This window comes from Lathamus discolor, chromosome 2, assembly GCF_037157495.1.
Source record: "Lathamus discolor isolate bLatDis1 chromosome 2, bLatDis1.hap1, whole genome shotgun sequence".
Lineage (NCBI taxonomy): Eukaryota > Metazoa > Chordata > Aves > Psittaciformes > Psittacidae > Lathamus > Lathamus discolor.
In genome coordinates this window covers 965819-983413 of record NC_088885.1, presented here as the reverse complement: position 1 = coordinate 983413, position 17595 = coordinate 965819, and the positions used below count along the sequence as shown (strand labels likewise).

General features: G+C 46.8%; 1 protein-coding gene across 6 annotated transcripts in view; it reads left to right on the top strand.

Annotated features, from left to right (window-relative positions):
* Positions 1-17595, top strand: part of ELMO1 (engulfment and cell motility 1) — a 274208-nt gene that overhangs the window by 228239 nt on the left and 28374 nt on the right. The gene's annotated exons all lie outside the window — the stretch shown is intronic.

The window sequence follows — 17595 nt, the reverse complement described above, 5'->3', positions numbered from 1 at the left end:
CGGGGCGATGACGGCCGCAGATGGTGATGGATGACTGTTGGTGGTGCAGTCGTGGTAATTACGAGGGAGAAGGTCAAAAGGAGCAGCGCATGGGGCTGATGTAAGGACTGTTGTTGTGCAGAGCTGAGTGGTGCCGAAAGGCGTTAGGCTCTCCCCACATGTGAACGGGGAAACGATTTCACTGGTGGTGGCACTTCATGTAAATGGGAGCTTAAGGGGCAAAGAGGGAAATATCTTGCCCTTAAGAACAGTGCGTGGTGTCTACGCATGAGCAAGGCAGGAACTGGGTAACCAGCCCCAACTTCCCAGCACTGTGTGTGGATGAGGTTGTCTGTGTTTCATCTCTTTGCCTAATTGAGGTTTAGCTGTACTTTAATCGCTTTTAACCTGTAATTATGCCCGTTAGTGACCTCTTCAGCTCACCCTTGTGCAACTGCAAGGGCCTCAGTCCCAACACATCTAAGTGCAGGTTGCCCCAGGAGCTGGGGAAGCTCCAGCACAGGTGAGGACGGAAGCTGCTCTTCAGTGTGGTGTTTTTTGAACTTCCTAAGCATACGGAAAAGGAATCATGTGAAATGGCTGCTGTGTCCTGCAGGGTATAAAACTGTCCGTATTGACCTTTGTTCTCATGATACAGTGGCTGAATGGGCCCCAGAGCAGTGGTGCAGATCACTCAATCCCAGACTGGTTTGGGTTGGAAGGGACCTCAGAGCTCCTCCAGCCCCAAGCCCTGCCACGGGCAGGGACCCCTTCCACTGGAGCAGCTTGCTCCAAGCTCCTGTGTCCAACCTGGCCTTGAGCACTGCCAGGGATGGGGCAGCCACAGCTTCTCTGGGCACCCTGTAGGGCACAGCTGCAAACATGGAGAGAAATGTACTTGCACAGAACAGATTTCCCTCTCAGCTGTACTGAGGCACATTTGCATTGTACTCAGAAGTCTAAAGTAAGAAGTGGTCTCAGCTGGGCAAATCTATGAGCATCTCAGGAGTGGAAAAGCTTTTCCCCTTCTTGCTTTCAATAAGATGGAAGCTGGAAATTTAACATCTGCGTCTTCCAATGAGTGAATTTAGTGAGCCTGAAAGAGGTGTCTTTAGATATGCATGCTTATCACCTCTTTGAAATGGAAAGCTGTCCGTCCTGTCTAGCATTTTCCATCCAGCAGAGCCTAAAACTTGTTTTACTCCACCAAGGAGATGTAAAATGAAGGGGGGAAACCTGCAGGACACTCTGCTGAGCTTATTTGGTAGGATGAGACATTTTGCACTCCTCTGTATGCCAAAGAGAACCTTCTTTTAGGACAGGGAGTCCCCAGCAGGGCATACATGTGTGTGTCAGAGATGTTAGTGCTACAGCCACAGTTGTTCTGTGCAACCAATCTGTGCAGCGAGTGTTGGGTTTTGCACTCAAAAATGGGCTTCCTGATGGTTTAGGAGTAAAAATCAGACATCTTTGCAACACCTACTTGCACACCAGTGTTCTTTCATACCTTCAAGCCAGAATGCCTGTTGCAGTGGGGAGCATGCAGCTGGCATCCATCCCTTTTACCCCTCAAACCTTTAGCATGCTTGTGAACAGCAGAAAGTTCTTCCTCTCTCTTTTCCCAGCTAGGGGAAGGTGTTATCCCAGCCTGGTTTGGGTTGGAAGGGACCTTAAAGCTCACCCAGTCCCAACCCCTGCCACGGGCAGGGACCCCTTCCACTGGAGCAGCTTGCTCCAAGCCCCTGTGTCCAACCTGGCCTTGAGCACTGCCAGGGATGGGGCAGCCACAGCTTCTCTGGGCACCCTGTGCCAGCGCCTCAGCACCCTCACAGGGAAGAGAATTTCTTCCTTAACATCTAATCTAAATCTTTCCCCTTTCAGCTTAAAACCGCTCCCCCTTGTTTCCATCACTACACACCCGTGTAAGAAGTCCCTCTCCAGCTTTCTTGTAGGCCCCCTTTACATCCTGAGGGAATGGAGTATTTTAGACAGTTGCAATGGAAGCAGTAGTCTGGGAGGAGTGAGGCTGACAGAGGTGCCGGAGGTGCTCCCCCTTACCTCCCAAATCCTTGGAACGGGAGATTGGGGCTGCCCGGGGAGCAGCGGGCAGAAGCTGCTTGCGAGTTGCAGCAGGAGGAGGGTGACCCTTTGTTTTATCCCTGACCAAGGGGGACTGGTTGTCCGGTGCCCCCTCAGAAGCGCTGGCACATTCAGACCATCACAGTGCTGGGAAGGCGTGTATGGAGGGTCCTGCTGCTGTCTGCCCTACTGGGATGTGGCTGCGGCATCATCCACATGGGGGGATGCCGCAGCTGCAGCACCCAGCCCTCCCAAACTCGCTTCCTGGAGAGGCACCTTGTCACAATAATATTCTTCAGCAGCAGAAATGCTCTCGGTTTGTGTACTCGGAGCCTGAGTCTGACCCAGCAGTACCCTCCCTCGGCAGGCTGCTTGAATCAGACGCGAAGAACGTATGTTAATTTACATCCTCTGTATTCCCCACCACAGGCACATCACAATAGGGCTCCTGTTCCCTCTCATCACCTTCCCTTCCCCGAGCGACACGAGGTTCCTCCCTCCTGCCCACAGCCCTTCAGTGAGCTGAGCACAACTCCCACACCAGTCTCCTTGCCAGAGCTGCTGCTGCTGGTGCTGCTTCCATGCAGGCTGCTCTGCTTGCTGGATGCGAGGGCTGCTTTTTAAGCTGTCTGTTGAGATGTTTTCTTCCTTCCCCCTCTTGCTGAGCTGCGTTTGGTTATCGCTTTGTGTCCCAGTTTGGGGCGCCAAGTGATGCCTAAACACGGGGGGAAGCTGCAAGCAGAAGATGCTTCTTAGTGAGGTAGGAGCTTTGCATGATCAGTGGCCTCAGTCCCAGGAGCCACGTGCGCTTTCCTGCTGGGCTGTCCTTTGGTGCCCATCTGGTGCTCATCTCCTGTGAACTGACGCCCGAGGGCATTTTAACCTCACAGGTTTGTGTATCAGGGCTGTGTTTGGTGGGTGTCCTCCACCACCGTGGGGACGTGCATTACCACAGGAAGTCTCCTACCCATAAGCAGGTTTTTCTGCTCAGTTCCACTCCTTTTCACTACTTGCCATTATCAGTAATAGGATACACATGAGAGTGTTGTTTGCCATTGGCAGCTCTCTGCTGACTGGCATGGAAAACCCATTAGGAACTGATCATTTGGATTACTAGGGGTTTTTTCCAGGCCATCCTGTATGTGATGCTCTATTGCTAATTTGTTACTGATTGCGTGAGTAGCTCTGGTCTTCAGATGAGGAAATGCTCCTGATGCCTTCTTTTACTGATGATCCCTTGTTGTGGCTTCCTTTATTTTACAAAGTAGATCTGGAGGCACAAGCAGGAAGAGGAAAAAAAAAAAAAAAGGATTAAAATGACAAATTGACCAAAAAGCTTAAAATGGCAAAAAATATGTGGGCTGCAGTCTTCCAAAAAGCCAAGAATAAATAAGGCTTCTTTTAAAGTGCTTTGAAGAGGAGGTTGCTGATAATGTTTTATCTTTTTCAGTGAGATACCCAACTGCTTTAGATAAAGTGCCCTAAAACCTAGCCCGTGTTAACAGAGCTATCTCAGAATAGACTTTACTGCGTGCTTTTTGTGAACGAGAGTTTGCACTATTGACAGAAATCATGGAATCATGGAAATAAATGGAAGAATATGCCTGCCTGGGGTGGACGTGTTATTGTGATAGCACTCGGTTGGAGCCTCTTGTGTGCTAGACCTGTATGTGCGGGCTTGCATGCAATAGTCCCTGCTGATTGATAGGGTTTTGCTCTCTCTTGGAATACACTGACTTCTGAACAGTTACGAGTTTCTTAAGTAGAGTCCCATGTTCAGTGGGACTCCTCAGATGTTTCTGTCTAGACATAAATGCTGCTTTTCAGTCCTTTGATCTGTTTCTCCCTCCTCAAGTTTTATCCTACTTTGCTCAAAACCAGCCGAAACCAGGACACGAGCAGGGCAGGAAGAGCTTGAGTTTTGAGGAACCTGAATTGATTCCCAGCCTCACTCAGCTTCATTGCAGTTACACCAGAGACCTCTTTTTGTTCTCTCACTTTAGGAGGCACCCTATGGCAGTGGAAAGCAGTTTGAAAATGGGCGCAAAGCGGGGTGTTTGTTGCTGATAGAAGTCTGTGAACAGGGGGGACCTGGATCTGTCAGAGTAAGCCCAGAGGAGGCCACGGAGCTGCTGCAAGGGCTGGAGCAGCTCTGCTCTGGAGCCAGGCTGAGAGAGCTGGGCTGGGGCAGCCTGGACAAGAGAAGGCTCCTGAAGGGGAGACCTGAGAGCAGCTCCAGTGCCTGAAGGGGCTGCAGGGAACCTGGAGAGGGGCTTGGGACAAGGGAAGCTTCACTTTAATTCAGTAGCATTCTAATGTTTAGCAGCTGTGTGTCCCACTTGAATGCTGATGCGGGACTCAGATGCAGCGGCGTTGATCCGGACTGGATCAGGAAAGCAGTTCGTTATTTTTACCTGTGCAAAAATCATGGTAGTTGGTTGACCCCTGCTCTCCGTAAGAGCTGTCTCTCCAGCAACCATCACTTCTGTCTGCTTGGTGGGTAACGGCTGTGAGTTCCAGCACCAGCTCTGCTAAGGTAATGTTCAGTTTGGCAAAGATTAACGATGTGCAAGAGAAGTTGCAGGGCCTTTGTGCAGAACTAAGGGTGGCAAAAGCCTCAGGTCCATCAGCTTTGGGCTCATGTTGCTTTGCTGGATTCTTTATTTATGTACTTAAAGCCCAACCTTAGCATTTTGTGCTCCTGTAAATCTCTGCACCCCACCAAACGAGGCACAGCACAATGTGATCTGAGTCACGGTCCTCCCCCAGAGGAGACGGGACCGGGGAGGCAGAAGGTATGAGCAAACCTGGACCAAGCCCCCCGAAGATGTGAGTGCCAAGGGTAGGTGAAATAGCAGGAGGCATTTCTCCTCCTCGTGCCATCTCTCCTGGCTCCCTCCTCCATTGAAACCAGCACTCGCAGCCCCTTGCCACTGGGCCCCTGGGCACTTCGCCCGGTTCACAGCTGCCATGGGGAGCTGCTGTTCTGCTCTTCTCCTACTATAATAGAATCCTTATGAGGCTTCCCCCAGCCTGTCTATGCTCTGCAATGGAAAGCTACATGTTTCCTTGTGCAGCTTGTGCTGTGATGCTTGGGTTTATTTAGGATGCTCCTGGGAGCGCATTTTAACTCCAGAAAGGAAAAAAAGGAATTAGAAAAAAGAAAAAAGGAAGAAAAGCAAGGAAAACTAATGGAAATCCTAGTTTGCAGCAGGAGTTAGGCAGAAGAAGATAGAAACAAGTGGTTTTGCATGAGAAAATGGCTCTTGCTGAGCTGGCTGTGGCGGTGTGGGTCAGTGACAGTGCAGGCATCTGCCTTCTGCTGGGCAGGCTTGGGAGTGCTCAGGAAACACTGGGAAGCCTCAGTTTTTCAGTGGAAAGCCGGTAATAAAAGTAGTTTACTTAGAGAAAATGCCGGAGATGGCTGCCTGTTCTCAACAGGGACTTGAGGCGTTCTTGATGCAAGGGAGGGTATGGGGGGTTCTGCCATACGGTGTTTAAATGTTTGGTGTATTTTGTTTTACAGAAAATACCTGCTCTGTCTTGGTGCCAGGTTCATGCAGGCTTACACCCCTTACCCTAACAGTTGGGCAGAATCCTATTCCAGATGCCTTTTACACGGTCATTTCCAAGTGAGGCCATCATCACTTTTCCCTCCCTTACACTTTATTCCCTTACTCTCACTTTACAGCCCAAATGATTCCAGCCCCCTCCCACCTCCTGTGCCTTGCCTCTACCCAGTGGTTTCCCCTTAGCTCTACCACGTGGAGTCCGCAGACCCTTACACACAGAAACACAGGTTGCACCGTTCCCACCGATCTTCCCTAACAGGAGCTTCTTCCCCCTTTCTGTCTGACTTCCAGTAGGATAAAATAGTAGATTTTTAGGGAAACTTTTGCTTTCATGGCCTCACACACTCTTGGTGCACTCTCATTACACAGCACAGAAGATTCAAAGGGTGGAATAGCATCCTGGTAGCATTAGCCTCAGTTCTACACTTGCTTCCAACACGTGGAACAGGTTTCTGGACACACTGTGTCTGTGCCCCTGGACCGTGTCGTGTTCACTCTGCCATGACATCTCCCATTTGGCTTCTTTGTGGACCTGAGCACACTTGCCAAAGCAAATCCTTTATGTAATTCCATCTAAGGCAGAAGGGGGATTTCAGAGTGAGTCTGATTTTTGTGTTGACTGTTGCAGTCTGCAGTGCACAGGATTCGACTCTAACCTTTGAAAGGAAAACAAATAGCTTGCATTTACTTCTAAACAGATCTTCTGCTTCAGAACACAAAGTAAGTAGTTAGAGAGTTGTAGGGAAGGAAGAGTCTGCTGGCTGATTAAGCATGTAGATTAATGACAATATGGGGAAAAAGTGCAGTGATTTATGACAGTGTGGAAAGAAACGCAGTGATAGTAGTCAAGTTCTTAGAGACGGAGTCTTTCATTGCTGGGAGATTGTAAGCCTTTCCCTATCCATAACTCAGCAGTTGGTTACTGGAAATAGCACTATTCGAAGATAATATTTACCCTTCTAGGCAGGATCAATGTGTTTCTGGAGATGTGTGTGTTTCTGTGTATGTTATTGGTAGTTTCAAATCAATAGTGAGAAGTAAACTTGAAGTCAAATACTACAACCTTAATCCTTCTGTGCAAAAATGCCCTTTGGCTCTGATTTAATATGAGTAAAAGGAAAAAGGGAAAAAAAACTGAGAATGTGGTATTGACATAGTATTCACTGGAGGGGAAAAAATGTGTGATTTTTCAGGTACTGCCTATGCATTTAGTGAAGGGGATGGGGCATGGAACAAGACTACACAGGTCTGATGGTCACTGATGGTTTCGTGTAGCTGTAGATGGCTTGCCCTGTGCTTGTGGAAGTGTATCCTGTTTCAAAGGATGGGGTAACCTAATTAAAGTGGTTTGTTCCATTCCTAATTCCCCTGGCTAGCAGATCAGTTTTGTAATCGAAGTGAGGTTATTGAATGTGTTTGAATGGTCGGTGTTAGTATCAGGTGTCTGTCAGGTAAATCACTGCTGTCTATCCGGGAGAGTTTATTTTCCTGTACTATGGATAGATCCCAAGAAAAGCTTCCCTTTGATTTGGGGCAGAAAAGATTGCTCCTTTGCAGCGATGGAAAATGTAGGTGTCTGAAGCCATAAATCATTCCACTGCGGTTTTTAGAATGAGGTGTGGCAAAGCATGTCACCTCTGCTTTCTCTTCTTCGAAGAATTGTCTAGTTGAATTCTTTACATCCTTGGTTACATGCCAGAACTCAAGGGGGGAAATAATGTGTGTTTTTCTTATTTACATGACCAGTGCTGTAACTGCCTGAGGCAGAGATCTCATTGGACCAAACTGCACAAATGGAGGACATTGCAAAGGTTTTACTCCTTCCTTTCAGAACCCTTTTTAAATGGCAATGAAAACATCCTTTTCTTTTTCTTGGACATAGTCTTTTTGCGTGTTTGGCCATTCCAGGCAGATCTCGGGGTTTAGTAGTCCTGACAGCACTTACTACAATCTGTCAAGTCAGTAATTTGTGAGCTCTGGGTTTGCAGGATCATTTTCATAGCGAGCACCACACAAGTCACAACGGATTTAATCCTCCCTTTGCTTCGTGCGTTTCTGTGGATCGTTCAGTTGATTCATGCAACTATTTTTATTCTTGTGGCACTGCCTGGACTCTCTGATATCAATGCAACTATCACTTGAACCGCTTATTAATATGAGATGTGCTGGGAAGTTGGTGTTCTGTAGACATGTTTTTCAGCTCACTGCTTTCTTCAGTGACATGAATGTGAAAACAGGGTTTACCTGCAAGTTATTACAGCTTATTCGTTATAAATTCTGGTGCATGGTAACACGTAGGTTCATTCAGACGCATGGCACATCTGCACATTGCCTTTCTGCATGGCTCCGGGATGTTCAGCCCAATCATTTACCTTAACTGGAAGGACACGCGAATAATGGGATTGAATGAAACGGTCCAACAGCAATGTACTGAACATCTGGTTTGTGCGTTCATCAGGAAAGCCGAAGTGTGTAACCTAGTTCTCTAATTCAAAGGACTGAATCCAAGCCCTCATTTTTAGTGTTTGTGGTCATTCTTGTTAGGTAGAAACTTTGCTTCTTTTAATGAAACGTCAGTACAGAGATAGTGGTTCTGAAATTCCCTGAATCCACTTGTACTCTCCACTTTTGCCTACAACCTCCACTGTGTCCAACCAGAACAATACTTTGTTCTCAGCCCGCAGTCCTGGGCAGCTGCCCAAGCCCTGCAAGGCATTGCCTGCATCCAGTCTCAGGGGTCATACATCTCTTTTATTAATATGCCTGTCAGAATTAAGGAAAGAAGTAGGTGACAGAGCTGCAGGATTTGCTACTCAAAACAAGTGGAGGGTGGTGGAGCTCTGGCTCGGGTTACCCAGACAGGTGGTGGATGCCCCATCCCTGGAGACATTGGAGGCCAGGCTGGATGTGGTTCTGGACAACCTGATCTAATTGAAGATGTCCCTGCTCACTGCAGGAGGGTTGGACAAGATGACTTTTGAAGTCAAACCAAACTGTTCTGTGATTGTAGACATAGCAGATGGAGTTTCAAGGTCTGTTGGGTTTGGGAAAAGGCTAGCAAAGAGGAAGAGCAGAGGTAGTGAGGGTGTTTCCATATTGCTAGCTGGTGTGTTTGTGGTTCACCTGGGTGAGTAGGGATCTTCATTTCTCTTGGTATTAAAAAGACATGAACCTGGTGGATGGCCCCCCTTACACTTAAAGGTGGAGCTGGAGGAGTTCCTGGAGTTGACTGGAGACAACGGAAGGGACAATGCAAGCAGGGGCAGGGACAGGTTTGGACCATGTGCAGCTCTCTGTGTCTCTGCATGCCTTAAACAGGACAGACCTCCCAACGCAGTGGTTTGCACTGAGAAAGAACGTGGAGATCTTTTCAGGCTGCTCACCCCTCCGTTTTGTTTTTATCTCAGCTGAAGGAGATGGGGAGATGTGAAGCTGTAACGCAAAGCGGTGTTATTACATTTCCATCCATTTATCAGGTGTACTGAGCAATGTTTCCAGCCCCTTGTTTCCTTTTCCTTTAAAAAACTCTGCTCCCTCACTTTTCCCTATTTTCTGCCCATTCAAAGAGTCTTTTGGGTTTTTATTCGTCATTAATACCCAGAACTTGAGTGCTTTGATTTTTATACTTTCCTATGGGAAAAACTGCCTACTGGAATCTTGTCCTTGCTTTCCTTCAGCAGAACCAGCTGTTTGCCAATATGTTACAGTGAATTCTCATTCGGTGTATGCCATTTCATGCAATTGTGTATTTTAAGGGAAGCGGCACCCGAATGTGTGATCCTAATCATGGGTAACTCTCGTACTATTTTCTTTGAGACTTCACAAGTGTGTTATTTGACGTGTTAATTATTACATTGGTATATGACTAAGGCCACAAATATCTCCTCATTTTTCCCCCTCCCCTCACTTACCATTTTGCTTGAGAAGATCAGTACATTTTGCCTGTGAAAAGCCCCGGATTAAATGCCACCCACAAATGATTTTCTGCATGTTTTCCTTTGCCGGAGGAGGTTGTCAGACATTGGGGGGTATCATGTAATATTGGCTGACCTGAGCCTTCAATTAACAAACAAGGAAGTTTACAACAGCTGTCATATTAACTTTGCACATCATTTCACTGGGGCAGAAGCGCGTTGTCACACAGCACTTAGGTCTTGCTTTGCTTACCTCAAGGCACAAAGCACAAACAGGAAAGAAATGTGTTCCTTTTTTCTGATGCAAACAGTGTTTTCTGCAAGCATAGATGCAGGGAAGAGGTTTCTGTCTCTCACTCATTCCTGGTTGAGCCCAATACAACCCAAACCAGTGGTTTTTGACTTGCGTACATGGGTCAGAATTGTTTTGAACGGAATCCTTGGATTTGGGGGGAGCATCTGGTTTTAACCCTGCAAGAAGCCAGTGGACTGTGTTCACATTGTCTGTTACCAGCATGGTTGAAGGCATTGCAGGTGGTGTTTACGTGTATTTTGGTGATGATTTTGGACTCCAAATCCGAATTTCAAATTGGTAGAGGATTGCTGTTCATTTCCCTTCCTATTACTATCAATTTTACCCTCCATTTCCTCAGGCCAGTCCTTAAGGAAGGTTTTCCTTCAGCCAGCTGCTTCCCAAGCCATAATTTATAATCCAATTTCCTCCATACTTACCCTTTCTTTTCCTATTTCCTTTAAACTGACCTTCTAACAAAATCTCATTTCTTCTTATCCTTCAGCCTTCATTTTCTGTTGAAATACAACATCTGTCAGAGCCTTTTCTTCCCCTTCTAACTTTTCCACTCCTTCATTTATTTTAGTGCTAGCCATCAACCAGATGCCTTTCTCCACATGCTGATGCTCCCCACTAGAACCTCTGTTCTGCTCTGGTCACTTTTCCTACTAGGTGAATTCCTTTTTCTTTTGTCTGCTGCTGTCTGTTAACGCTCATTGTCAAATCATCATCTTGCCCAGCCCTTTAGCCAAGTACCCTTCACTGGAAATACGTGGTAGCCCTTTATCTTTTTCTCAGTCATGCTCAAGCTGCTTTTTGCTCACACCAGAGCCTCTGCCACTGTAAGTGGTTTTAATGGGGAAAATAAATAGTGATGTTCACAAAGGACTGGAGCTCTCCTTCATATCCAGTGGTTCTCCATCAGGGTGTGTGTATCCAAGGGAAGAATGAGTGCAACTCACGGAATTCTGGAAGCTCCTTTGGAAAGCTCCAAGTCAGGCTGTGGCCCCAGGCTCTTCCTGCAGAGGTGGAGTAGCCCAGGGGTGTGATATAACAGTGCAGCAGTTAGTGGTCCATTTCCACTGAACAGTTTGCATCCAATAGGAGGATGAGCCAGGAAACTCGCGCAGGGAGCAGAACTTTTCTACATCAGCCTCTTCAGGTATAGACACTCCTCAGACCCCTTCCTTGCTTTCGTCAGCCACCTCGTTTCATGGTGCCCACCAGTCCTGTGCTCGTGACCCTTAGGGATCTTATTCCTCCCTTCTTACAGGAATATAATGAATCCTCTATTCCCTCTCTCCCAGTCTTGGATTAAGAGGTCTCAGCCTATCAGTTCCCAGGAGCTGTGTGATTTCAGTCTGGTTTCCCACATCTGTGATTCATTAGTCAAGGAAACGTAAAAAGCTGAAAAAATCAAGAACTTCTCTGAAATGTGAGGCACAAAGTTCTTTTACATCATCTTCACCTCCTTCTTTCTTCATCACTTGACCTTCTGCATCTCAGGATCCAGCGAAGGGTCGGGCCCCTTCAGCTCCCTTCCCTCTTTTCCTCACCAGAGGGCAGGCAATTTACTTTGGTCCTGAAGCTGTCAACAAGGTCTCACATTGAAGAGATCTATTACTATAGCATTAAGTTTCAGACATCTGCTATAAACCTTTTAAACACCCTGTGTGGAACTGCTGTCACATCTCTGCTCCATCATCACATCTGCCAGGCGCGCTCATTTGTTCGTGCTAGGTATTCCTGCAAAGCGATAGTCACTGCTGAACTGGATAATAACACTGATACTGATACCATGTAGAAACAGAATGTTCAGCTCAGTTAAAACCATTGCATTGTTTCAAGTATCTTCAGACTGAAAGCTAGCTTGGTTCATATAAATACAATAATATATATTGATATAATAGGCTTTATTAGGCTATGATATAATAATAAATATAAGAATCACAAGGAAGAGGGTTTTTTGAAAAGAGAAAGAGGAGAAGAAAAGCAGGAAATAAAGAGACAAAACCTCAGCAACACAAACTTTTTTTTCACTATGGGTTTTAAATTCTGCAGAAAATTAAGGGAGAAGATGTATCGGAGCTAAGCCCTCTGACGGCTGCTTTCTCATCCTGCTGCCTGAAAGTGAATGAATTTAATTATTCCTGTGGCTATGTACATCCAGATGGCTTTAGAACTGCTCTTTATCACTGACTACAGTGACTGTCCTTGTGCTCTGGAATAGTTAAGATTGAAAACTGGGAATTTTGATCCTTTTTTTTCCTGTTTGTTTCTTCATTTGTGGTGTTTTGTTGGGTTTTTGTTGGGGTTTTTTTGGGGGGTGGGGGGTTGGTTTTTTGTCTTGGAATTCCGGAGACTGTAATAGGAGAAAGGGTCTGGGATTTTGGAACCTCTTGTCAATAGTTAGGTTGTGCCAGCACTGAGTTTAAATTTGCTCGTGTAGGCTGGCATGTTTGAGTTAATAGTCTGAGTTCCTGTGCAGTGGAAGCTTGGTACAGACTGTGTACAGACTACTGTAGTGGATTCACAGACTGCAATATGTGGAGATGGTTTGGAGGCACAGCATCGTATTATCTTCCAAGGACATTGAAGTCTCTCAGGATGATTCTTGTGAGTACCCTGACAGTATAACCACTGATCTAGTTAAGACAATTTATCCTTCGGAACAGTCTAAAACATTGCCTTGAGTTACCTGGTGTGCACACTAACCATGTAAAGCTTTCATTAAAGGAGCTGACAGGTTGCTTGTAAACTGAAGTAATTTCCTTTCCCTTCACAATTAGATTTTCTTTATGGCCTCCTTTGTCAGTACATGCTGTTCATTAAGAATGATTTGGCCGTTTCATTCTGCAACCTTATTTTTGCCTGCCCTGTGGATTTAACTGAAGGAAATCCCTTTGTGAATGAAACGATCAAGCTGCATCTCAATCACCAAATGATGTTTTCTCCTGCATTTTTTTTACCCTGTATAAGCCAAGCTGCTTCATTTCAGGAACATTCAGATAGGAAGGAAACGAGGTGTGAATTCCTGACAACCAATTTGCAAGGAGATGTCTTTCCTCCAGTTCTCTGCTTGTTGGCTTGTTGGTTTTCGAATGGTCACATGGAAAACCTGGGGAATGGGGAATGAAGCCTTCGAACTTCTCACATCTCAGATGTTTCAAGTCTGGTTGTAGAGGGGGGTCTCTGGATATAGTGCAGTCTAGTGGCTGCTCTGTTATCGCATGGTGCAATGAGGTAGGGAATCGTGCCCTGCAGTACTTGCTAGTTGTGAGCCAAATTAAGAAAGCATTGGACTAAGCACATCATTGTAATGTGGGCTCAGGTTTTATACCCAGGTCTTGTCTGTGCAGGAGAAAGGTGGACTGTCAAGATTAATGGCAATCAGTCAGCGTAATGTGCAGACACACGCAACCCCCTGAGGTAGTCTCTATGGAGCAGCCAGTGTAGTGTGTGTCCCAGGACACTAAGGGTACAAGTTAGTGGCTTCTGTGATGGTCTCTGGATGTGTTCTTGCTGCTGTGGGAGGGTCATTACATGTGCAAGGGCATGGTTATTCAAGAGAAACACTGATGCTGTGGGGAAATGATAGGAAGGGCTCATCTCCTGCCTGGTGCTCCACAGAAGGGTGGTTGTGAACGTTACATTTCCAGGAGCTTGCAGGCAGCGGTAGGTGTCTGAGCTGGCAGCCTGTCTTCTCCAGTCAGTGCCAAAGACAAACTTCTTTGCTTTGTGCTTCCCATAGTTACAAACAAGCTGCTGGGATGCAGTCAGTGGGAAGGTTGCTGTAAAGTTTGACCCCAGTAAACTCGGTTCTAACACTGACAACTTCTCTTTCTTCGTCTTATCCCCTTGTGGTAGAGCCCAGTGTTTTGGTATCTTTTGCTCCATCCTGAAAGGAAGAGACTTTATTTGCATAGGTGAAAGCTGACATGGGAAGACAGAGAAGCAAGGCTAAAAGAGGGGAGAGATGAGGTTGAATGAGTTAGTTCACAAAGCTAGACTAAAACAGCTTAACACGATACATAATTTAATCTTATGGTGATGGTCAGCGTAGAAATACAAGACACATTAGATGGATGCAGAATACAGGGAATAAAGTCCTGTGTGATTACATGAAAAAGAACTAGTCTTTTTTTCCTACTGCCTTTTTCTTAGTGTTTTCAGTGTATTTAACTTAGTCATAATGCAGAACTTGGGCTTCTCTCACGGCACAAGAGGTCATCAGATGAAAAGGGCATGATTTAAAGCAAATGTGCCCTCGGAAACATTCCTTTCTCAGTAAGAGTAGCAAAGCATAATGTAATTAAAACAACTGTCTACAGCGTTTATGTACAATTACGTTGAGTAGAGAATACCTTTAATTTCATTGTAAGGTCAGACACATGGGGAGGAAGGGTTGATGCTGTCTCTCAGACGGCCGTAATCACAGGCTGGCAACTCAACTTTGGAAATTAAACAGATTAGAAGTTCTTGGCAGTGATTCCTAAAAGCTCAGGAGACTCAGTGCAATCAGCAGCTTTGACATTTTGCCCAGCTAGTTAAATAGTGTTGGCTTTAAACATTACAGGGCAAGTGATGTGATCACCCCCTTATGTGCTGGGCCAGGGGCAGGCACTTTCTGCCTTCTCTCTCAGGAGCAAGGGGGGTCTCTAAACCAAGGAGGTCTTTGATGATAGCCTGTGGATAGCCTTCCAGATCATAGCAAGGAAGAGGAATCTGCACTGTTCACATGTTAACCGCAGCAGTGAGTACCAGAGAAGGAAGGCAAGTGTTTATATGGGATTTTGCATCTAAGCATAAATGACAGCACCTGAAGTCTACTGAGCTTGAGCCTCCTTTGCATTGCTTAGCCAAGAATGAATGCTGCTTCCTATGGCTGGTTCAGAGATCAGACTGCAAGGGAGGTCCGCATACATGCAGCTCCCTAAAATACAGTGTTTATTCATTTATTTTATGGGAAAACCTGTTCATAGAGACAGTTTCCCCAGTGTGAGTGCCTGAATTGAAGAAACTAAATCTGACCGTAAACAGCAAAAAAACAGCTCTGTACAGATATTTGAATGGATGCATGGAACCCATTTGAATGAATGTATGAGCAATTGCAGGACTCTTTGCTTGCAAATCTGGTTTAGTGATGGGAGGATCAAGGTGATATTGTAGTGGTAGTTACTATAGAGTGTTATATGCTTAGTTTAGCAGCAGTACTATGTCTGTCTGTTTGAAATGGCAGTAATTTGTTGCTTTCTAATGGCCAGGGAATTTGATGGCATGAGCGGTGATGGGGCTTTCATATTTGAATTAAGCTACCTGGTTTTGTATGCTTCTTTTGCATGATACTGCAGAAATGATGACTGTAGGCTGGCTATAGAGCCACAGGTACCAAAGTACAGGCAGCACTTCTCAGCAGGCCTGAGAAAGCAGAGGTGAAGCCACGGGCCCAGTGTCACATTCTCTGTGAAGGCGAAAAGTTAAACCCAGAGAGGAGTGCTAGGAGGTACCAAGAGCTGAATACATTTTCAATGGGAAAGGTGAGTTGCCAGTCTCTCCCCTCTTCTCCATTCCTGATAGTTAATAATAATTAGTTCTAATTAATAATACGTAAGCATAGAAAATATAAATCAGAATTAAGAAGCGGCGATAAACAGTCCTTGTCAGGAAGGAAGGGGGAGGAAGACGGAAGATTCAACTTGTCACTGGGATTGTTCGCTTCATTTTTCCCACTATTTCCTTGAGGACTTTTCCTTCCCTGCATTTCCTAAGCCCCACTAAACCAAGGCCCGGTGAAACCAGTAGGAGTACGGCACTCACCTTGTTGGGCACCGTCCATTGAACATTCAAGTGTCAGGCGTTTGGCGTTCTGGTGTTCCCATAGTGTGACAGCGCACGGTTTCTCAGTTGGACTGGTGCGCGCACTCGGAAGGCAGTCCGGGGGGTGTTAGTCGGATGGCGGCCAGGAGTTGGTTTCCGATGGGGAAGCAGCTGATTCCCACTGGCGCGCCAGTGAAGCAGCTTTTCAGAGGGATTTAGCTGCACGTGGCCGCCATCCAAACCCAGACACTTCTGTGTATGAAATTAAGAGTGCGGGTGTACTTCAGGTGCCTGAAGGGGCTGCAGGAAACCTGGAGAGGGGCTTTGGACAGGGGCCTGTAGGGACAGGCCAAGGGGAATGGCTTGAACCTGCCCGAGGGGAGACTGAGCTGAGCTCTTAGGCAGAAGCTCTTCCCTGTGAGGGTGCTGAGGCGCTGGCACAGGGTGCCCAGAGAAGCTGTGGCTGCCCCATCCCTGGCAGTGCTCAAGGCCAGGTTGGACACAGGGGCTTGGAGCAAGCTGCTCCAGTGGAAGGGGTCCCTGCCCGTGGCAGGGGTTGGGGCTGGATGGGCTTTAAGGTCCCTTCCAACCCAAACCAGGCTGGGATTGTGTGATTCTGTGACCGAGGGGGTAGAAGTGTGGCAGAGGCATTTGCTGCCCACCTGAGCCAATTCCTGCAGGAGAAGCATCTTGCTTCTCTTGAAGTCAGGACGGATGTAGCCCCTGTGGTAAGGAGGGAGATTGTCTTCAGTTCTTTAATGGCTTAGTTTCATGTGCTGGACACAGCTAAACTGCGTGCTTAGATTACATCTGAGCAAGGAGTTACCTCTCGGGAAGCAAAAATAGAAGACACAGTGCAGGCAGTGAGTTTGAAGACTGAGGCTGCACATACGAAGCAATGAAATATTCATATGAAAAGAGAACTTTTCAGAGTGTTTAGGGAACCTCTGAGGGGCCGAGCTTCTGTTCTAAGACCCTTGGTGAAAATGAGAGAATAAAGGAAAATTGGCAGCTCAGAAAAAGCTTTTGCCCTGTGTGTAGCTGTTAATTTCTCTCACACCCGCTCTGGTAGCAGGGGTGTGCTACCATTTCCTATTGGTTTTTAGCTTTGGATTTGGGTGGGATGCGCCTTTCTGAGACTGAATTGCTTTTTTCAGCCAACTTAAGCCCAGTATCATATAAATATTTCCAAGTGTGTGATTTGCACCAGCACCAAGGAGATGGGTCTGGGATTGCGGAGAGGCACCCGGTAGTCTGTGGTATGTATTCATCTGAACTAGAGCCAAGCAATCCCCGTTAGTTAACTGTGTCTCAGCAATTTTCTCCTGATAAAATAATTAATATGCAGATAGATGGCTGTTGCCGAGCTACTCATCATTCTCATTTTCTGGTTTGAATTGTTTATGGCGTTGCTTCAAAAGCAGTCCTGTAATATCCTTGGCAAATTGATGTTTCTCCCTCCCTTCGCCCGACGGATGGTCTCTTAGCAAGTTCTCTGTCCTTCACTGTGTATGGCCGTGTGTCTGCAGTGTAAGGCTCACAGAACCAGAGTGGCTGAGGTTGGAAGGGATCACTGGAGGTCACCCGGTCCAGCCCCCCTGCTCAAACAGGGTCACCTACAGCAGGTTGTCCAAGGCCACATCCAGATGGGGTTTGCGTATCTCCAAGGATGGAGACCCCACAACCTCCCTGGGCAGCCTGTGCCAGTGGTGGGGCACCCTCACACTAAGAAGGTGCTTCCTGATGTTCAGGGGGCCCTCCTGGGTTTCAGTGCGTGCCCGTCACCTCTGCGCATAAGGAACAGGGGCAGCAGGGGACCACAGTTAGCAGCCTTGTGCTGCTGCCTTCCGGTCAGGATTGCAGCTCTAAGGCCCACCGGAGGAGCTGTAGGACCTGGCAGACTCTCTGCATTCTCTCCTGTGGCCCGCGCAGCGTGCGCGCA